The sequence below is a fragment of the Salvelinus namaycush genome, chromosome 26 (assembly GCF_016432855.1).
Source record: "Salvelinus namaycush isolate Seneca chromosome 26, SaNama_1.0, whole genome shotgun sequence".
Lineage (NCBI taxonomy): Eukaryota > Metazoa > Chordata > Actinopteri > Salmoniformes > Salmonidae > Salvelinus > Salvelinus namaycush.
Window position 1 is genome coordinate 27939656 of NC_052332.1, and position 23460 is coordinate 27963115.

General features: G+C 44.3%; 1 protein-coding gene across 1 annotated transcript in view; it reads right to left on the reverse strand.

Moving 5' to 3' along the window:
* The window catches only part of LOC120021712 (gamma-aminobutyric acid receptor subunit beta-4), a 49064-nt gene extending 27640 nt beyond the window's left edge, over positions 1–21424 (reverse strand). The window contains exon 1 of the mRNA XM_038965557.1: positions 21358–21424. The gene's annotated coding sequence lies outside the window, so the exon portion shown is untranslated. The remainder of the gene's footprint in view (positions 1–21357) is intronic.
* Between the last annotated feature and the right edge of the window lie 2036 nt (positions 21425–23460).

Sequence of the window (23460 nt, forward strand, 5' to 3'; positions counted from 1 at the left end):
GTAGAACGTCAGGACCTAAACGTGTCAGTACAAAGCCCACACCTCCCACTACGCCCTGAATACGCTCACAACGTTCATTTGCTTTGACTACATTTGTAGGTCGATATGTGCATTTGCGGGGCACAACAAAAAAGAAACCAAGACAAGCGTCAAGCAGTACTGCTCCCTAAATTCCCTTTCTCCTCTGTGTCTCACTCACTCAATTGCATTCTGACCGCTCCCTCTACAATGAGTGTGCACACAAGCTCCCATTAGGCCTACAGAAATAAATGCTTATAGAAACATATCTGACTGATGGGATACACAAGCTCCCATTAGGCCTACAGAAATAAATGCTTTTAGAAACATATCTGACTGATGGGATACACAATCTCCCATTAGGCCTACAGAAATAAATGCTTATAGAAACATATCTGACTGATGGGATACACAAGCTCCCATTAGGCCTACAGAAATAAATGCTTATAGAAACATATCTGACTGATGGGATACACAAGCTCCCATTAGGCCTACAGAAATAAATGCTTATAGAAACATATCTGACTGATGGGATACACAAGCTCCCATTAGGCCTACAGAAATAAATGCTTATAGAAACATATCTGACTGATGGGATACACAAGCTCCCATTAGGCCTACAGAAATAAATGCTTATAGAAACATATCTGACTGATGGGATACACAAGCTCCCATTAGGCCTACAGAAATAAATGCCTATAAAAATATATCTGACTGATGGGATACACAAGCTCCCATTAGGCCTACAGAAATAAATGCTTATAGAAACATATCTGACTGATGGGATACACAAGCTCCCATTAGGCCTACAGAAATAAATGCTTATAGAAACATATCTGACTGATGGGATACACAAGCTCCCATTAGGCCTACAGAAATAAATGCTTATAGAAACATATCTGACTGATGGGATACACAAGCTCCCATTAGGCCTACAGAAATAAATGCTTATAGAAACATATCTGATTGATGGGATACACAAGCTCCCATTAGGCTTACAGAAATAAATGCTTATAGAAACATATCTGACTGATGGGATACACAAGCTCCCATTAGGCCTACAGAAATAAATGCTTATAGAAACATATCTGACTGATGGGATACACAAGCTCCCATTAGGCCTACAGAAATAAATGCTTATAGAAACATATCTGACTGATGGGATACACAAGCTCCCATTAGGCCTACAGAAATAAATGCTTATAGAAACATATCTGACTGATGGGATACACAAGCTCCCATTAGGCCTACAGAAATAAATGCCTATAAAAACATATCTGACTGATGGGATACACAAGCTCCCATTAGGCCTACAGAAATAAATGCTTATAGAAACATATCTGACTGATGGGATACACAAGCTCCCATTAGGCCTACAGAAATAAATGCTTATAGAAACATATCTGACTGATGGGATACACAAGCTCCCATTAGGCCTACAGAAATAAATGCTTATAGAAACATATCTGACTGATGGGATACACAAGCTCCCATTAGGCCTACAGAAATAAATGCCTATAGAAACATATCTGACTGATGGGATACACAAGCTCCCATTAGGCCTACAGAAATAAATGCTTATAGAAACATATCTGACTGATGGGATACACAAGCTCCCATTAGGCCTACAGAAATAAATGCTTATAGAAACATATCTGACTGATGGGATACACAAGCTCCCATTAGGCCTACAGAAATAAATGCCTATAAAAACATATCTGACTGATGGGATACACAAGCTCCCATTAGGCCTACAGAAATAAATGCTTATAGAAACATATCTGACTGATGGGATACACAAGCTCCCATTAGGCCTACAGAAATAAATGCTTATAGAAACATATCTGACTGATGGGATACACAAGCTCCCATTAGGCCTACAGAAATAAATGCTTATAGAAACATATCTGACTGATGGGATACACAAGGTCCCATTAGGCCTACAGAAATAAATGCTTATAGAAACATATCTGACTGATGGGATACACAAGCTCCCATTAGGCCTACAGAAATAAATGCTTATAGAAACATATCTGACTGATGGGATACACAAGCTCCCATTAGGCCTACAGAAATAAATGCTTATAGAAACATATCTGACTGATGGGATACACAAGCTCCCATTAGGCCTACAGAAATAAATGCTTATAGAAACATATCTGACTGATGGGATACACAAGCTCCCATTAGGCCTACAGAAATAAATGCCTATAAAAACATATCTGACTGATGGGACACACAACTACATTCCTTGCCAAATGACGACAGTTCATGACAAATGCAAAATGGACTGGTTGATTGAAGTAGGGAATTATTGGATCCCGTCTATTTTCCGCTTAGGCTACTTTGCGAACTGCTAGTGCCATTTAGAATTGGTTAGCCTAGGGCTAGGCTATAACCCTCCTAAACATAGACACTAGCAGTTTGAAAAGTTCACTGAATATATGAAAAAACATTTGTTTGATAAAGACAAAGAGCTTATTTTCATTAGAATCATGAAGCGTAGGCCTAGTCACCAAATAGATGTTGTGGCCATAATTCATCATCATGCAGTGTCCAATGTGGAATTGTCCATTTAGACAATTCCAAAGAATAGGCAGAATAAATTAAATTAAACGTCTGTATATGGAAAATAACCCTGAAAGAATTGTCTTTCAACTCGCCAAATTGAGCCACGTTTCAAATGATCACTCTGAGAATAACTGTTCCAGACTCGCGAGATGCGCATCACTCGCCACTAGCAACGTTGAAATATTTTGTTATATTTTATTCTGTTATATTACATCATGTTTTTTAATATAAATATATTAATATATTTTAATATAATATAATATAAAATAGGAGTGTCTTGACTGCGATAGGGGCTCAGGAAATAAGAGCGTCTTGTCTGGTGAATGAACACAACAAGGCTCTGCCATTGCACAGACATAGGCTTTAAGCAAGATCCACTATCTGTTTGAAGACTGTGTTCCATAATATCACCAGTTGATATTACAGTTTCAATGAATCAATCTTAAATTGCAAAAAACATTTTTGGAGTGAATATACTGTATATGGGGCAATTTAGCAATTAGGATTTGTTATCTGTAATGGTTATGATAAATTAGGCATTGTGGCGCACTGTTGGCATATAGATAAATGTGCAATTTTTTTCTGGCCTTCTGTGCAAAAATTATTGTGGCAAAACCATAAATATAAATTCCGTGTGAAGAAACAGTGTAGAATTGAAGGAAATGGTTAAAAATATATCAATAATTACTGTTGGCACCCCCACAAAGTCAGGAGTCCATGGGTACATACACATACAGTACACATACAGTACACACCATGAAGTGCCTTCTACTGGCTTCTACCTTTCTACCATCTGTTTTGCTGTTGATCACCAGAAAAGGACTGTGTTGTATTATGCCTTACAAGGAATACAACTATACATAGGGGATTACTTTGAAAGGTGTCATCTCACTGCTATTTGTCAGGTGGTGTCTGCAGTAGTAGTCTTTCTAGATGATCAGGATGTTGATGTTATTGCACTTTGGCTTTGTGCCCATTTCATGTTACTCTGGTGTAATTGCATTACTTGTGAGGTTTGTGTCGATCATGTTATTCCATGAATGCAGTCAATTGAACACTGAAAACACATTTGCTGGATAACGCCATTGCACAAAAAATATCACTCTGCCTCTGATATAAAAAACGAATAATTGACTCATTGCTTAGCAACAGAGGGTTCCATGGCAACTGCGAAGCATTCTCACTATAACATTACAAGGGAAGCACGGTGCTTTACATACATTGTGTTGAATTTGCACTCACTTTTGTGTTCAATGGCCACTGCTGTCATAAAAGCTCCTTCTTGAGACAATAAACCAATAAACCTCCATGCTGTGTTGCCATGCAATGCTTTTTATGCATCAAATGTATGACTTTAAAGTTGTGTGCCAACATGCATACCAGTGGTGGCTGCTGAGGGGAGGAATGGTTCATAATAATGGCTGGAATGGAGTCAATGGAAAGGTATCAACCACATGGAAACCACGTGTTTGATGAGTTTGATGCCATTCTATTGACTCCATTCCAGCCATTATTATTAGCCATCCTCCCCTCAGCAGCCTCCACTGATGCATACTCTTCCCGAGACATAGGCCAAGGGATTGAATATCCATCATACCTGATATTTGTCATCATCAATAGATTGTTGACATTTCCAACATGTGTAGCTGGAAGCTATGAGTCATAATTAAGGTTTGGCTCGTTACGCTTTAATAGTCATCAGAAACAGCCACACTATCAAGACCACTGTGGAGACGAACAACGGAATCCTATATAATTAGTCCACATCGTCTTTTTTCATTGTGCTTATTACCATGATATATTGGTTAATATTATTAGTAGTAGCAGTAGTGACAGTCGATGCAGTAGTGAAAGCAGAGGTGTATTAGTATTGACAACTGTGCTACTTAAGTGGAGTTCTCAATGTATTCCTATTTACACGCTGGAAAGCATGTCTTCAAATGACTCTCCCTCATACATTCATTGCTTTCCTCAACCACTTATGGTAATAGAACCTCCATCACCAACACACCTGTCGTTGAGAAGCCCCTGATCTGCAAGCTACAGGTGTAGGATCTTAATTAGATTACCCTGTTGTTTCAGGAAATGTCCTGCACAGCAGGAAATGCAAACTTGTAGTGCTTTCAAGGTTTCTAAAGCTTGTAATTTCTACTTACAAATTTCAGACTTGATTTGCCTAAAAACCAAAAATGTATCAACCTCTACTAAAATGTCCATTAATAATAATCCACACAATAATTCACATTTCCTGTTGCTGCAGTATTATTTTCCTGCTGTGTGAAACAGGCCAAATTAAGATCCTGCATCTGTACTTTAATCTGGGTCTGGGAAAGCAGACCAATGACTGCATTAGTAAACCAAAATACTACATTGTCTCATCAGAGCCACAGAGATCAGACATACAATTAACGTAACTAATGCTAATGAAATAGCCTTCTGAGTTGACATGATCGTGGATGGATGAAGGGAGATCATTCCACTAGTTATATAGTGACGTCAGACATAGAGGGCACAGTGAAGACAGAGTACATGAGAAAGAGAGAGGGAGAGAGAGAAAGAGGGACAGAGCATGCAGAAGGACACCGGCCCCATCCAACAAAACTATCCAATGACTCCAGAAAGCTGAGTTTCAGTAATGAGATGGGCTTTTAAACATGCTTCCTGGCATTGGGGCTGGTGGCATCAATCTCTGGGTGCCGTAAATGACATTTCTTTCCTTGTTTATCTATCTAAACAATTGGATAGCCGCATCCCGCCCTTGGCCGGTCCCTCCCGGCCCGCTCAAGTACACATCTCCCATCAATCACTGGGGGTGCAAAAAGGGCGTCACTGGGGGCATGAGGAGGGGAGTCGAAAAGGGGAAAAATGCCCTGCGTGCAAGATGCCTTGACAGTGTGCGACTTTTGGTTTCTGTACTTCGCAGTACGCTGGGATGCATTTGGATGTAATTTCCATCAGCGCTTTTTTTCTCTCTCCAGTTCAAAGTTGCTGAATTTGAAGATGAAGCAACTCTGATCGCCTGCATGCCTTCCCTCACACCCTGCCCCCCATCCCTGCCCCCCACACCCTGGCCACATCCCTGCTCCCCACCCATGCCCCCCATCAATGCCCCCCACACCCCTTTTCACCTTCTACTCCCTCTGCAATAAATAATTTGCTGTTCTCTCGTCATCAGGATAGATATCAATCCTGCACACACAAACGTCCATCCTGCTGTTCTGATAACTCACTCCTGTTTTGTGCTGAATGGGAATTCATTCTGCACTGTTACAGTCGGCCCATCATTTAACATGTGGAGACACACCAAGAACAGATTGCCTCCAACATGCTAGAGGTGTTGGGTGAAATTTAGATCGGAGCATCATGGGAAAATCTGTAAAAAACATTTAAGGGCTGTTGCCGATATATGAAGTTCGTACGGATGGGCTCGTATGCATTAAATACGAGTCATGTTTATAATGAACACACTGCAAAGCACGGGAATAACTCTCTCTACACACTATATGTGTCACGTTCCTGACCTGTTTTCCTTTGTCATGTATTTGTTTTAGTTGGTCAGGGCGTGAGTTGGGTGGGTTGGTCTAGGTTTGATTTTCTATGTTGGGATTTTGTGTTCGGCCTGGTATGATTCTCAATCAGAGACAGCTGTCAATCGTTGTCCCTGATTGAGAATCATACTAAGGCAGCCAGGGTTTCACTTGTGTTTTGTGGGTGTTTGTTCCTGTGGAGGTTTTGTTGCCACACAGGACGGTTTCGGTTTTGTCACGTTGGTTGTTTTTGTATTTTAAAGTGTTTTGTTGATTTTCATTAAAAGAATGAACACTAACCACTCTGCGTTTTGGTCCCCACCTTCTGTCAGCGAGGACAGCCGTAACAGAAACACCCACCACAAGAGGACCAAGCGGAGTGGAGAAGGGCAGCGACAGCAGCAGAGACAGACAGAGGAATGGACATGGGAAGACGTCTTGAACGGCAAGGGTTGCTACACATGGGAGGAGATCCTGGCTGGAAAGGATCGCCTCCCATGGGAACAGCTGGAGGCAGCGAGGAGAGCAGAGGCAACCGGAGAGAGGAACCGGAGGTATGAGGGTACGCGGCTAGCACGGAAGCCCGAGAGGCTCACCCAAAAATTTCTTGGGGGGGGGGGGGGGGGGGGGGGGGGCTAAAGGGGAGTGTGGCGAAGCCGGGTTGGATACCTGAGCCAACTCCCCGGGCTTACCGTGGAGTGAGAGGGCGTCGTACTGGTCAGACACCGTGTTATGCGGTGGAGCGCACGGTGTCCCCAATACGCGTGCTTAGCCCAGTGCGGGCTATTCCACCTTGCCGCACTGGGAGGGCTAGGTTGGGCATCGAGCCGGGTGCCATGAAGCCGGCCCAACATATCTGGCCTCCAGTACGTCTCCTCGGGCCGGCGTACATGGCACCAGCCTTACAGGTGGTGTCCCCGGTTCGCCTGCATAGCCCAGTGCGGGCTATTCCACCTCGCCGCACTGGCAGGGCTACGGGGACCATTCAACCTGGTAGGGTTGGGGAGGCTCGGTGCTCAAGAGCGCGTGTCCTCCTTCACGGTCCGGTATATCCGGCGCCACCTTCCCACCCCAGCCCAGTACCATCAGTGCCAACACCAGGCACCAGGCTTCCAGTGCGTTTCCAGAGCCCTGTTCCTCCTCCACGCACTCTCCCTGTGGTGCGTGTCTCCAGCCCAGTGCCTCCAGTTCCGGCACCACGCACCAGGCCTACTGTGCGCCTCAGCAGGTCAGAGTCGGCCGTCTGCCCAACGCCGCCTGCGCTGCTTGCCTGCTCAGCGCTGCCTGAACTGTCTGCCTGCCCAGCGTGGTCTGAACTGTCTGCCTGCCCAGCGCTGCCCGTCTGTCCCGAGCCTTCAGAGCCGTCCAGCCAGGACCAGCCAGAGCCGTCCAGCCAGGACCAGCCAGAGCCGTCCAGCCAGGACCAGCCAGAGCCGTCCAGCCAGGACCAGCCAGAGCCGTCCAGCCAGGACCAGCCAGAGCCAGCCAGCCAGGAGCTGCCAGCCAGCCAGGATCCGCCAGAGCCTTCCGCCAGCCAGGATCCGCCAGAGCCTTCCGCCAGCCAGGATCCGCCAGAGCCTTCCGCCAGCCAGGATCCGCCAGAGCCTTCCGCCAGCCAGGATCCGCCAGAGCCAGCCAGCCAGGATCCGCCCCTCAGTCAGGTGCTACCCCTCAGTCAGGTGCTACCCCTCAGTCAGGTGCTACCCCTCAGTCAGGTGCTACCCCTCAGTCAGGTGCTACCCCTCAGTCAGGTGCTACCCCTCAGTCTGTTACTGCCCTTTGGAATAGTGGGATTGACATGGAGGGTGAATATTGGGAGGAGGCCACGGAAGCGGGGGTTGACTATGGTGGGGTGGGGACCACGACCAGCGCCAGAGCCGCCACCGTGGACAGACGCCCACCCAGACCCTCCCCTAGACTTTGGGCTGGTGCGCCCGGAGTTCGCACCTTAAGGGGGGGGGGGTTCTGTCACGTTCCTGACCTGTTTTCCTTTGTCATGTATTTGTTTTAGTTGGTCAGGGCGTGAGTTGGGTGGGTTGGTCTAGGTTTGATTTTCTATGTTGGGATTTTGTGTTCGGCCTGGTATGATTCTCAATCAGAGACAGCTGTCAATCGTTGTCCCTGATTGAGAATCATACTAAGGCAGCCAGGGTTTCACTTGTGTTTTGTGGGTGTTTGTTCCTGTGGAGGTTTTGTTGCCACACAGGACGGTTTCGGTTTTGTCACGTTGGTTGTTTTTGTATTTTGAAGTGTTTTGTTGATTTTCATTAAAAGAATGAACACTAACCACTCTGCGTTTTGGTCCCCACCTTCTGTCAGCGAGGACAGCCGTAACAATATGTAAAGAATAAATGTTCTGTGGGAGCCATTCTGCTTTCATAAACAGACTTGAGGGGGCGTGTTTTATTGGATACTGTTACAGATAATATAGCAAAGAAGATGAACAGCAGCTATTATGATAGCTAGGCCTCGCCTTCTCAGATGGAAGACACGATTGAATCTCATAAACAACTTTTGCATTCGGTCAGTGAGATGTACATAAATACTGTACTGTACTGAGCATCAATGTCACTGCAATGACTGTGCTGTTTCATTACTACATTTACTGCTCTGCCATTACAAATGAGATCAGGCTGCAGCTGGGACTCATTTGGGCTAAATGGGGAATGAGATCAGTAAAAAGAGGGTTGCGTGTGGAGGAGGGGGACTGACTGGTGGCCGTGCTCTGATGCCATGGCCGAGGGGTGAACTGGCACTGAGAGTGTTGGAGTGTGTGCCTGGGTCACCCATAGTGGGAGCCCAGGTGCTTATGGTTATAGCTGAATGATGCGTCTCAGACTCCTACTCCACATGGCTGGAGGCCCTCACTGCGCTCCACACTGTACAGGATCATGGAACTGGTCCTTGGACTGGAACCAATAACACTAATGGCCAGGAGCTTTACAGTAGACTGAGACCAACCCACAATTCAGGAACTTTACAGTAGACTGAGACCAACCCCCAATTCAGGAGCTTTACAGTAGACTGAGACCAACCCACAATTCAGGAGCTTTACAGTAGACTGAGACCAACCCACAATTCAGTAGCTTTACAGTAGACTGAGACCAACCCACAATTCAGGAGCTTTACAGTAGACTGAGACCAACCCACAATTCAGGAGCTTTACAGTAGACTGAGACCAACCCACAATTCAGGAGCTTTACAGTAGACTGAGACCAACCCACAATTCAGGAGCTTTACAGTAGACTGAGACCAACCCCCAATTCAGGAGCTTTACAGTAGACTGAGACCAACCCACAATTCAGGAGCTTTACAGTAGACTGAGACCAACCCACAATTCAGGAGCTTTACAGTAGACTGAGACCAACCCACAATTCAGGAGCTTTACAGTAGACTGAGACCAATCCCCAATTCAGGAGCTTTACAGTAGACTGAGACCAACCCACAATTCAGGAGCTTTACAGTAGACTGAGACCAACCCACAATTCAGGAGCTTTACAGTAGACTGAGACCAACCCACAATTCAGGAACTTTACAGTAGACTGAGACCAACCCACAATTCAGGAGCTTTACAGTAGACTGAGACCAACCCACAATTCAGGAGCTTTACAGTAGACTGAGACCAACCCACAATTCAGGAGCTTTACAGCAGACTGAGACCAACCCACAATTCAGGAGCTTTACAGTAGACTGAGACCAACCCACAATTCAGGAGCTTTACAGTAGACTGAGACCAACCCACAATTCAGGAGCTTTACAGTAGACTGAGACCAATCCCCAATTCAGGAGCTTTACAGTAGACTGAGACCAACCCACAATTCAGGAGCTTTACAGTAGACTGAGACCAACCCACAATTCAGGAGCTTTACAGTAGACTGAGACCAACCCACAATTCAGGAGCTTTACAGTAGACTGAGACCAACCCACAATTCAGGAGCTTTACAGTAGACTGAGACCAACCCCCAATTCAGGAGCTTTACAGTAGACTGAGACCAACCCACAATTCAGGAGCTTTACAGTAGACTGAGACCAACCCACAATTCAAGAGCTTTACAGTAGACTGAGACCAACCCACAATTCAGGAGCTTTACAGTAGACTGAGACCAACCCACAATTCAAGAGCTTTACAGTAGACTGAGACCAACCCACAATTCAGGAGCTTTACAGTAGACTGAGACCAACCCCCAATTCAAGAGCTTTACAGTAGACTGAGACCAACCCACAATTCAGGAGCTTTACAGTAGACTGAGACCTACCCCCAATTCAGGAGCTTTACGGTAGACTGAGACCAACCCCCAGGACAGAAGCTTTACAGTAGACTGGGACCAACCCCCAATTCAGGAGCTTTACAGTAGACTGGGAACACCCCCCAATTCAGGAGCTTTACAGTAGACTGGGACCACCTCCCAGGGCAGGAGCTTTACAGCAGACTGGGACCAACCCCCAATTCAGGAGCTTTACAGTAGACTGGGACCACCCTCTAGGACAGGAGCTTTACAGTAGACTGGGACCACCCCCCAGGACAGGAGCTTTACAGTAGACTGGGACCAACCCCCAATTCAGGAGCTTTACAGTAGACTGGGACCACCCCCCAGGACAGGAGCTTTACAGTAGACTGGGACCAACCCCCAATTCAGGAGCTTTACAGTAGACTGAGACCAACCCCGAGGACAGGCGCTTTACAGTAGACTGGGACCACCCCCCAGGACTGGAGCTTTACAGTAGACTGAGACCAACCCCCAGGACAGGAGCTTTACAGTAGACTGAGACCAACCCCCAGGACAGGAGCTTTACAGTAGACTGGGACCAACCCTCAGGACAGGAGCTTTACAATAGACTGGGACCACCCCCCAGGACATGAGGTTTACAGTAGACTGGGACCACCCCCTAGGACTGGAGCTTTACAGTAGACTGAGACCAACCCCCAGGACAGGAGCTTTACAGTAGACTGAGACCAACCCCCAGGACAGGAGCTTTACAGTAGACTGGGACCACCCTCCAGGACAGGAGCTTTACAGTAGACTGGGACCACCTCCCAGGACAGGAGCTTTACAGTAGACTGGGACCACCCCCCAGGACAGGAGCTTTACAGTAGACTGAGACCAACCCCCAGGACAGAAGCTTTACAGTAGACTGAGACCAACCCCCAGGACAGAAGCTTTATAGTAGACTGAGACCAACCCCCAATTCAGGAGCTTTATAGTAGACTGGGACCAACCCCCAGGACAGAAGCTTTATAGTAGACTGAGACCAACCCCCAGGACAGAAGCTTTATAGTAGACTGGGACCAACCCCCAGGACAGAAGCTTTATAGTAGACTGAGACCAACCCCCAATTCAGGAGCTTTATAGTAGACTGAGACCACCCTCCAGGACAGGAGCTTTACAGTAGACTGAGACCACCCCCCAGGGCAGGAGCTTTACAGTAGACTGGGACCAACCCCCAGGACAGGAGCTTTACAGTAGACTGGGACCACCCCCCAGGGCAGGACCTTTACAGTAGACTGGGACGAACCCCCAGGACAGGAGCTTTACAGTAGACTGGGACCACCCCCCAGGACAGGAGCTTTACAGTAGACTGGGACCACCCCCAGGACAGGAGCTTTACATTAGACTCAGACCAACCCCCAGGACAGGAGCTTTACAGTAGACTGGGACCACCCCCCAGGACAGGAGCTTTACAGTAGACTTAGACTAACCCCCAGTACAGGAGCTTTACAGTAGACTTAGACCAACCCCCAGTACAGGCTTAGGGGAGTCATCAAAGAAGGTTTGTTACATGGCAGCTTGTGAATCTGGCTCCACAAGAGGGCCAGCCGGGCAACAGAGGCACCTACACAGGAAGAGAGCGTGTCATCCCCACAACCTTTCAGTTGTAGGGATGAAAACTAAGGATGGGCATGCTGACAAATACGACATAGTAACCCCCTTGGGCCTGTACTGAACTTCTACTAAATATCACAGTCTTTCATGCCATATTGTCATTATTTGTCTCAAGACAATGCTACTCCATTTTATATAACTTTAATTCCAATGTCTGCTCTCATATATGAAGGTAACCTACCTACCTACCTCCCCCACCAACACACACACACACACACACACACACACACACACACACACACACACACACACACACACACACACACACACACACACACACACACACACACACACACACACACACACACACACACACACACACACACACACACACACACACACACACACACAGGGATGCCTAGCTCTGGGCCCAGGGGTGAGAGGGGCATGTTCACAGCACCAGTGATATGTCACCTCCATTTCAAGCTTTGTTAGCGGTGGAAGCCTGGACGAGCGGTGATGACAGCTAGATTTAAAGTACGTTCTCTTGGGGGGAGGGGTGTGGGACGAAGGGGACTGCTAAGCTGGGCACTCTCGCCGCTTGGCACTGACTCGGCCGGGGCTTCGCTTTTTGTTTTGCGACTCTTGTGAGAGATCATTACACTGAATTCCCCACTGTAAGATCCAGAGCACTGCACACCTACCAAAATCAATGACGGTGGGAGAGACAAGAGGCAGAGACACAGGCAGAGGCAGAGCCATGCTCCGGTCTCCCCGCCCCCCATCCACAGCCAAGCACCAACACGGCCCACAGAAAGGAGAGAGCAGCAGCCAGGACATCCAACAGCATCATTACACAGCTGTAGAGAACAAACTAGCAGTCTAAACAGAGATTCACAACAGAAAGAGATAACACAACATGAGAGAAACAATTTATCTCAAAGCAACCCACAATATCCATGTGTGGCAGCATAGCAGCATGGTCTTTAACAAAATCAAGTATTCACTGAGAGGTCAACTAGCATTTAGCAAAGTGATGAAGAAAATTACTTCTTGGAAGTACAGTATTGGGAGAACAGGTATTGTGGTTTAGTCAACCCACGAAACAACAATCACCAGAGGATAGAGAACAATGTGTGATGCCCTCATACTACAAAACAGGGCTCATTGTAGCAGTCATCTCCCTGACTATGACAACATTACACAATACCCTCCATTTTGTTAAATTGTATAATATAGATGCTATATAGGTTGCATTTGGCATGTATAATGCACAATAAATATGAATACAATACGAATACATCCATGTGCTTTATAATGGTGTCTCATATGTGTTACAGATGCATGGTGGGAAGGGACCAGGAGGACCCAGAAGCCCTGGGTCAGTGTTGTTCTGTGGACTGGCCGCCCCTGTCTGTGGCTAGGGCTGTTAAATCACATCTCTAACGAGTTCCGCTCCCCTCAGGCTGCCATTTGTCTGAGACACGCAGGTCCATTCCACTTATATATAGGTCCTGCAATGGAAATTGCCATATAAATCAGATGTGTATGGCCCACCTTGTTTAGGTTCTTAATTCAACCTTGAGATAATAGTACACAGTTATCTAGAGTATATGGAAGCATGAAGTATAGTATGACAACACATTTCTATGAACACACACATATTACTACAACAGACTAAGCTGTTCAACAACCTCCAGCTAAACCCTGCAGCAGAATCAAGTTGACAAAACATGCTACAGTAGAGAAATACCATATCCATTCCAACATACAGTTACACAGAAGGCTGTCTACATGTAATGATATTGAAGATGGACATGTAGACAGAGTGAGATACAATTGAGATAATTCCCCCTTTTAAAACAAATTTGCCTATAAATTACTCGACAAAGCTTTTAAAAGTAACTGCCAATGGCGCTCAAATGGTAGAGGATGTAGCTAACATAGAGAAAAACACTTACTGGTACATTTACAGACCACTGGTTTTTATTAGATTTCACACAGTCCGTTGAGGCCACTTAAAACTCCCAATGGTGAGCAGCTCAAAGATAATGTAATTAGCGGTTTTCAGTTCATGGTGTCATTTCTATGGGCTCTCCCTATTTAACCATCGCCTTAATTATTCAGCACTTATTTCCTGATATGACCACCTGACCACTGTGATCACATGATGGTTTGGCAGACTGGACAACCTTGTTTGAAATGTTTTTTAAGACAAAATGATTATAATGAACTAATAAGTGGTCATCATGTTATAATTGACTATGAGACAATGTCAAGCTTCGAATTTGGATGGACTTTGAATTATTATTTTATTTTTTTGTCCTGTCTTCAATGAAGATCACAGCATTTAAAAAATACTACAGGCCTAATGGTTTGTCAGAAGTCATGGCTGCCTAACAGTATTGAACTTGCATTGTGTCTTATCAGAACATATTTTAAAACCACCAAAAGACAACATGTACTGTACTTCAGCAGCTACAGTAGCATTCTATCTCCCTGATTAAGGTTGACTGAAAAGTGAGATTATAGCCATCTGGGATGTACACTTTAGATTCTAATCTTGGTGGTAGCCGACTAGGATAGAGATCTCAGTACAAAATGATCCTCTGATGCAAAGAGATAGGCAGCCTCTCCTTCAGTCAGAGCTTGCTTGTGTGTGTGTACGTGAGTGTGCGTGCGTGCATGTGTGTATGTGCGTGTGTCTGTGTGCATGTGTGCGTACGTGTATGCATGTGTGTGCTTCCCTGCATGAGTGACGTGTGTGTGACGGAGAGAGTGGTCAAGAGTGTGTATGAGGGAGTGTGTATGCATGCATGTATTTATGTGAGAGAGGGAACAAGACGGTATGGTGACTAAGATGGGGATGAAAAGGGTTAGAATTAGACTGTTAGTTCTGTGTGTGAGAGAGAGAGAGAGAGAGAGAGAGAGAGAGAGAGAGAGAGAGAGAGAGAGAGAGAGAGAGAGAGAGAAAAGAGGGAGAGGGAGAGAGAGAGAGAGAGAGAGAGAGAGTGAGAGAGAGAGAGAGAAAGAGGGAAAGAGGGAGAGAGAGAGAGAGAGAGAGAGAGAGAGAGAGAGAGAAAAAAAGAAGGAAAGAGGGAGAGAGAGAGAGAGAGAGAGAGAGAGAGAGAGAGAGAGAGAGAGAGAGAGAGAGAGAGAGAGAGAGAGAGAGAGCGAGAGCGTGCCTGCATTTATGTGGGAGGGGCTTTAGTACTGTCCACATGCTCCCAGCGCTGTGACTTCCCTACAGTGACAGAGGGATGGTGACGTGTCCTCACATCGTTGAAATTAAACCAAATTAAAGTGCAACACATTAGTCACTGTTGAAACCACACCACATTTTTCTCACAGACCCTATTATCAAACCACAAAACTAAAGGAGTGAAAATTCCACTTTGTGTATCCTGGCCTTGGGTGTGACATGTTGCGTATCCAGGCAACTGCTTCCCTTTTCAGTTTGACTAATTAAACTTTGGGACATGTTCTGTATGAGATGACCTTAAATGGTCTCTGTCATCATGAGACCGCCCCTGTGTGGGGTCACATGGGCCTGTCTTTGTTGAAAGGCCTGGCTCCAAATGACAAACCACAATCTCATAAAAATCAAGGTTGTTGAAAGCTGACATGATAATAGAGGTTGTAAATCAAGCCTTTATAGAAGGTAATCACTTTAGTGGCAGCATCGCTGAGACAATAGCTGATTCCATTTCATTTTTATGGTGAGAATTTTATATAAATCCATACAATATCTGTCCATAAGTGCATAAAAACATGTGTTCAATTAGAGATGGCAGTGTACTTTATGATTTAAGAGATTCTTGTCTAAATGTAAAACAGCAGTTGACAATGGCCTACATTTGCATATTGACTACACAACAGCATTTACGGTTGAGTGAAAACAAATAGCCCATGGACTCGGTAGCATTTTAAAAAGGCAATGAAGAGGCTTGAAACAACACAAATAAACAACATTTCTAAAATGCACTTCACTTTCTACTCTAAGAAGGGACAGAGACAAGAGATGATTACCATCATAAACTCTCTCTCTCTATCGCTTTATTTCATTTATTTCTCTACATATTTCTTCCTATTGTCAAGTAACATTAGCCAAAGCCAAATCAAGAAAATATTACAGAAATATAGCAATACAATGAATTTAATGCCATCTATAAACCAACCACTGACCTTACCACCATGGCCATCCTCATCATCAAGCACTTTAATGTATTATTTTCCTGTGCTGTTTGTCTGTCTAGTTACCTCAATGCATAATCAGATTCAACAGAGCACCAGGGTGGTTTGGATTCTCAGCAAAGGCTCTTTCTCAGTCAGACAGTACACGACATCCATGGGCTATTTGTTGAGAAGTAAGAGCCAAAGCCAATCATCTACACAAAAAAATAAAGGAGTACAATTGTTTTATTTATTTAACTAGGCAAGTCAGTTAAAACCTCTTGCAAATAGGGGGCGCCCTTTTCACTTTGGGAAAAAATAGTGCCCAAATTAAACGGCCTCGTACTCTGTTCTAGATCATACGATATGCATATTATTATTACTATTGGATAAAAAACACTCTGAAGTTTCTAAAACTGTTTGAATTATATCTGTGAGTAAAACAGAACTCATTTGGAAGGCAAAGTTCCAAACAGGAAGTGAAAATTCTGAAATGGGTCTCTGTGACAGGCCTCGCCTATTCAATTGCCTTGTATTTATGGATATGTATGCACTTCATACGCCTTCCACTAGATGTCAACAGGCAGTAGAATGTTGAATGAGGTGTCTAGCCTGATGTGGGACCGAATGAGAGCTTTTGGAGTGACAGGTCCGCCATATTGGCAGTATTTTGCTGCGCACCTGGGAGCACGATATCATTTTCTGCAATGCGTTAGGTAGACACGAAGAAATGCTCCGTCTGGGACGTTATTGGATACATATGAGAAAAACATCATAAAGATGGATTTTCAACTGAGTTTGACCAGTTTATTCGACTTTTATTATGACTTTTGGAATTTTTCGTTCCATGCGCCAAGCGTTCATGGACACGTGAGCACCATTATGCTAGCCAAAGTTGCTAATTCGACAGAAGAAATGGACATTCTAAAACAAAACAACGATTTATTGTGGAACTAGGACTCCTTGCACTGCATTCTGATGAAAGATCATCAAAGGTAAGAGAATATTTATGATGTTATTTCGTATTTTTGTGGAATATGTTGACTCCAACATGGCGGAGAATGGCTGAGCGCTGTCTCAGATTATTGCATGCTGTGCTTTGTACTAAAGTTATTTTTTTTAAAATCTAACACAGCGGTTGCATTAAGAACCAGTGTATCTTTCATTTGCTGTACAACATGTATTTTTCAGCAAAGTTTATGATGAGTTTTTTGGTTAGATTACGTGGCTGTGTAAAATTTCTCCGGACAATTTGGTGCTATTTGTGACGATGGCTGCGTTGTAAACCAGAGATTTGTAGCTATAAATATGCAAATTTTCGAACAAAACATAAATGTATTGTATAACATGATGTCATAAGACTGTCATCTGATGAAGTTGTTCAAAGGTTAGTGATTAATTTTATCTCTATTTGTGGGTTTTGTGAAAGCTATCTTTACGGTGAAAAAATGGCGTTGTGTTTTGGGCTATTGTGGTGAGCTAACATAAATATATGTTGTGTTTTCGCTGTAAAACATTTTAAAAATCGGACATGTTGGCTGGATTCACAAGATGTTTATCTTTCATTTGCTGTATTGGACTTGTGATTTCATGAAATTATATTATATGATATTCCCTGTGGTGCTAGGCTATGCTATGCTAGTCAGCGTTTCTGATGAGGAGGATCCCGGATCCGGGAGGGTGATTAAGTAGAGGTTATTAAGAACAAATTCTTATTTACAATGATGACCTACAGCGGCCAAACCCTCCCCTAACCCAGACAAGGCTGGGCCAATTGTGCGCCGCCCTATGGGACTCCCGATCACGGCCGGTTGTGATACAGCCTGGGAATGAACCAAGGTCTGTAGTGACACCTCTAGCACTGTGATGTAGTGCCTTAGACAGCTGCGCCACTCAGGAAGTCAGAGGAGAGAAATACAAGGCATCACCATCGGCAGCTAACCCAACACTGAATACTACAGGAACATATCAGAGGAGAGTACAGTGAGTTGGAAAAGCTACGTCTTTATTGTTTCATTACAGACTTACAATATCATCCGTATGATTTTTCTAGGCTGTGTCACAATACTATCTTAGCATACTGTGGTCTCACCATTTAGCTTACCTTGCTAATCGTACTGTATGTAAATAAACTTCAAAATTGGACCCAGATACGGGTAGAGAAAAGTCACAGTAGCCCTTCAGCCCTACAGTTGTCATTCGCGCTACAACGTAAAGGTTTACTAGTTTGTCCTTAAACAAAAGCATAGAGAATGAAATCCCATTGATATGATCCCCCTGAGTAGTGGGGGGAGGTGGTTGTTGGGGGGATAGTGTGTGAAAGCCTGGCGTTGGGTTGTGTTGACCATTTTAGGGCTCTGTCAGTTGAATTCCAGTTTGGCTCAGAGATCAATGAAGAGGAGAGAGGACAGGGGGCTGTGTGGAGTGAGTGCCGCCTGGGCTTTTCATGCGGAGCTACCAGAGTTAAGGCCACCACACATCAACTGGTTCCCACGGCAGCACCCTGGGCAACCATTTAAACTACAGCCTCTATCCTCAACAAGGATAGTGTTCTAAGCCAATTTCCTCTATTCTGGTTTGGGCTGGGAGTTCTCTATTCTGGTTCGGACTGGGAGTTCTCTATTCTGGTTCAGACTTACAGCACAATAGCCACACTGTCAGAGTCCAGCATGGGGCACCAGTTAGAAGGCAGGCCAAGTTCTTTTGGCTCTCCGGAGCTGAAGTTGATCAGCAGTTGTGTCAGGAGAGAAGTGGCTGACTGATGATGGAGTTATCAGGATGTGATGGACTACAGCTCCCTGGCCCGAGGCAGCCGTGGCTGGAGGAAGAGGCGCTGCCACTGCCTGCCCGGGACACTCAGACTAACAACTTAGTGTGCTGCAGTGTGGAGGAGCAATAGGAACTGACTAGGGCTGCAAAGCAGGGATAGAGCTGGACGAAAAAAAGCTTCCTGCACTGTTTTTATGGTGATCTCAAGTGTAGACCATTAAGCAAAGCATCATTCAAAGGTTCTGCTCCCACTAATGACCAGCAGGCTAAATGAGAGAGTGAGAGAGAGAGAGAGAGAGAGAGAACGAGAGAGAGAACGAGAGAGAGAGAGAACGAGAGAGACAGTGGGAGCGAGCGAGTGAGAGAGAGAGGGAGCGAGCGAGCGAGAGAGAGAGAGAAAGGGAGAGAGAGATAGAGAGAGAGAGAGCGAAAGAGAGAGAGAGAGAGACTACTATTCTACTATTCCACTATTCTAGAAAAATCCTCAGCCCCTGGTGTTAGTCTCCATAATTCAGAAGTTAAATGCCTACTCTTCGCAGATGACCTATGCCTGTTGTCACCCACAGCACATGGCCTACAGCAGAGCCTGGATCTGCTAGAGCAGTACTGCCAGACCTGGGCCCTGGCAGTAAACCCCAAAAAGACTAAAATAATGATTTTCCAGAGAAGATCCAGATCTCAGGGAATTAGACCAAAGTTCTCAATTGGTACAAAATATATAGAGTACTGCACACACTACAATTACTTAGGTTTAAAAATAAGCTCAACTGGACACCTTAATGAGGCAGTGAATGAACTGAGAGAGAAAGCACGCAGGGCATTCTACGCAATTAAAAAGCAAATTCAAATTGAAATACCTATTAAAATTTGGCTAAAACTAATTGAATATGTCATTGAACCAATTGCACTTTATGGCAGCGAGGTGTGGGGTCCACTTGCAAAACAAGATTTCATCAAATGGGACAAACATCCCATTGAAACCCTGCATGCAGAGTTCTGTAAGATTCTCCTACATGTCCAGAGGAAAACTACAAACAATGCATGCAGGGCAGAATTAGGCAAATATCCACTAATAATAAAAACTCAAAAAAGAGCAATTAAGTTTTGGAAACATCTAAAATACAGTGACCCCCTCTCATATCACTACCAAGCCCTGCAATACCAAGAGCTGAGCAAAGAAAAGAGTCCCCTCATCCAGCTGGTCCTGGGGCTGAGTTCACAAACCTGTTCTACTAACACACTGAAGCCTCAGGACCAGAACATCCAATCAATCAGAATAAACCAAATTACAACACAGTTAAAACAAAACTACATTGCTTATTGGGAAACACAAGCACAAGCACAGAGCAAAATGCAGTGCTATCTGGCCCTAAATCGACAGTACACCGTGGCTAACTATTTGACTATGGTTACTGATCAAAACCTTAGAAAAACCTTGACAAAGTACAGGCTCAGTGAGCACAGCCTTGCCATTGAGAAGGGTAGACACAGGAAAACCTGGCTCCCTGTAGAGGAAAGGCTGTGCAACCACTGCACAACAGCAGAACCTGAGACGGAGCTGCATTTCCTGACAAAATGTCAAAAATATAAAACAATTAGAGAGTGTCATTTCCCCAAATTTGAAACTCTTATTCAAGGTTTCAAAGACCTCTCTGATGAGGATAGGCTACCCGTCCTGTTAGGGGAGGACGCAGAGAGCTGTGGGTTGGCAGCGCACTACATTGCTGCCTGCCACAAGTTGAGGGACAGTGTCTGACAGACCAATCAACCTGCACATGTACTCTACTGTATGTTTATTGTTATTGTTGAATGTATGGCTATTTTGACCCTTGGTTATTGTTGTTACTGTTGTCCCGTTGACCATTTTGATTCTCATTTTTATATTGTAAATAAGCTTTGGCAATATGTACATTGTTACGTCATGCCAATAAAGCAAATTGAATTGAATTGAATTGAAATTGAGAGAGAGAGAGAGAGAGCGAGAGAGAGAGAGAGAGAGAGAGAGAGAGAAACTAGTGTTTCACCCCATTATGTTGTACTCTATGGTTAACAGTATACTAGTATACTACTCTCTAACAGTATACTAGACCCTACTATTAATTGCTTTTGGCACAAGCTGCATCAAAGCCTCTTTCTGAAGTTAGTTGTAATTTTCTATTCCAAAGACTTTGTGTACATTTTCAACCCTTGGTTCACAATCCTTCAATATAGCTCCATGCCAAGAAACATAGTGTTAGACTGGTTCTCTATGCGTGTGCCCCACTTCTAGAGAAGTATCCATCTTCCATATGTGGTGATGAATAGATGCATAGCAATGAGATGGTTGCAGTCACCTCAAAGCATCTGCCTTTGCTGTTCCAAAGGCTAACATTTCAACTGGATTCAGGAAAATAATGACCCAATAGCCTACATCGTTGATGAAGGGGGAGTGGGGTTTCAGTTTCAAGCACAGCACAGGTACAGTATATCTCACATACCTCCAAAATCAGGCCTTAGACGGATGTCATACCCCTTCAGCAACTTGTCCACGGTGGCCTTGGCCACAGATATTCCAGTTTGTCCAGTGGAGGTGCTGAGGAAAGACATCACGGTTTTAAGACCCTGTCAGGAGCCTTGAGTGGAAACTCAACTTGAAGCTCAGTTAGCCTACTTTTGAATATGTTTCAAAATACACTTGCAGCCTTCAACGTGCTCAATATTCAATACCAAACCTAAAAGATGATTTCAACATTTCTAATTGGTAAGCCTGTTGTCTTGAGGGGATCTGAATTCGGCTACACCTTGCATGCTAAAGATTCCACTCCTATTCACCTCTATCCTATCTAAATGCATGGCAGTGTCAGTAGGACCATGAGAAAACAGAAGTATTTTGAGATAATAGCTCAAATTAAACGAACGGCCTGATATGTTAGTTGTTAACAATGAATAACAATGTAATTAACCACATGATTCATGAGGCAATAACAAGTATGAAATCAAAGAGCAGATTTGTCGATGCTTGTATGCGCGTGTGAAGTGTAATTAATGCGAACTTCCCGTATATTTCCTGTCACGAAAGGCCTCTATGAGATCGAAATGGCAAAATGGAAGACCCAGTTTGGGGCCCCCTCTACTTGATTAGCGGGAGAATGTTGTCAGTCTCTTTAAAAATAATGCATTGTAGCCCAGCTGGGAATATACCATGGTAACGTGGTGAATATAGACCTTATTTTTATCGGCCTACATGATGTCTTCATTTACACTGAACATGACAAAGCCTATATTGGTCAAGAAATCGTCCATCTATAGTTAAGCCTACTTCAGCATCTCCCCTAGGGCGGTTACAGGTGCTCAAAATACGCAATATTGAAGGACTGAAGAGTAGTGTGAATATTGAATTTAAAAGGTTTAATCTAATTTAGAAGTGATGATGACCTACTTTAAATGACTGACAGGCGTTTTGGTTTGATTTTCTCCTGCTGATCAATTATGAATCGGTAGTAGGCCTATACAGTCTATAGTTAATATCCATGTCTTAAATGAAGGTAAGGACGTGGCTTACATTCCTCTGGCAACATCCATTAAACAGCTAGTCATGCTGATTGATCAATGATATGGCTAATTTAATGGACCCAGCCTTAATACTGCCTAATTATCGGGTATGTTCAGTATGACTATCTATTTAATAGGATTGATACTCGCCCCAGCCAATTAGCCGCTATTTACAATTTGGATCAAGGAGTGCATTTTACAATAGACAGCATGCACGCGCATCCCTTGCTCCCACACACAGGCGTGTGCGCCGCAGAAAAGGGTTTCGTATAAGTGCAATATGAGTAATGTCGCCTTAATGTCGGTGCCGAGAAAAACTGGTTACAGTGTGTTTTTAGCTTCCTATACGGCAGCTTTATGATAAGCCTTTGCTCTTATGGAAATACATCTTAGAATGCTCTCTTACCTTTGAGCAAAGCAAACGAAGGACAGAGCCGCCAAAGCAGAGAAAATTCCACATAATTTATCTTCTTGAGGACCCAACATTTCCACAAATCCTTATATAGTTTCAATAATCCAACCGCCTGTGGTCCAAAGAAAATTGTGAAAATAAAGTTTTAAAAAAGCAATTAAAAGAAATTGCTGAAAAAAAAATATGATACATTTGGTCATGTAATGGCTTTATAAAAAAACATGCGTGTGTTTAAACCTCGTAATTGGTCCCAGCTGTTTTCCCAAGCTATGGAAATCCGTGCAGGTCACAGACCCCCTCAACCAACACCAGAAGATCCGACATCTTGCTCAAAACTGCCTACAGAAGACTTTCAAAAAGTGATAACAAGTCGTTTTCCTTAAAAACTAAAAAGTCCGGCAAAAATGAGAGACGATTTATAAAGAACAGTAGCGCCTTGTTGATTAAATTGCCAGTTGCAATTTCCCAGTCCAAACCTGCGGAATAAACATGGTTCCAGCGGTGCTCCGGCTCTATAGATTGTTCCACAATATAGGCTATGATGTGTTTAAGGATTTGTTTTAGCTGTAAACGTTGGGGGGTGAGGGGCAGAGGAGGGTAAAAAAATGACAAATGAAATCTTCATTCCCTTTTTGTT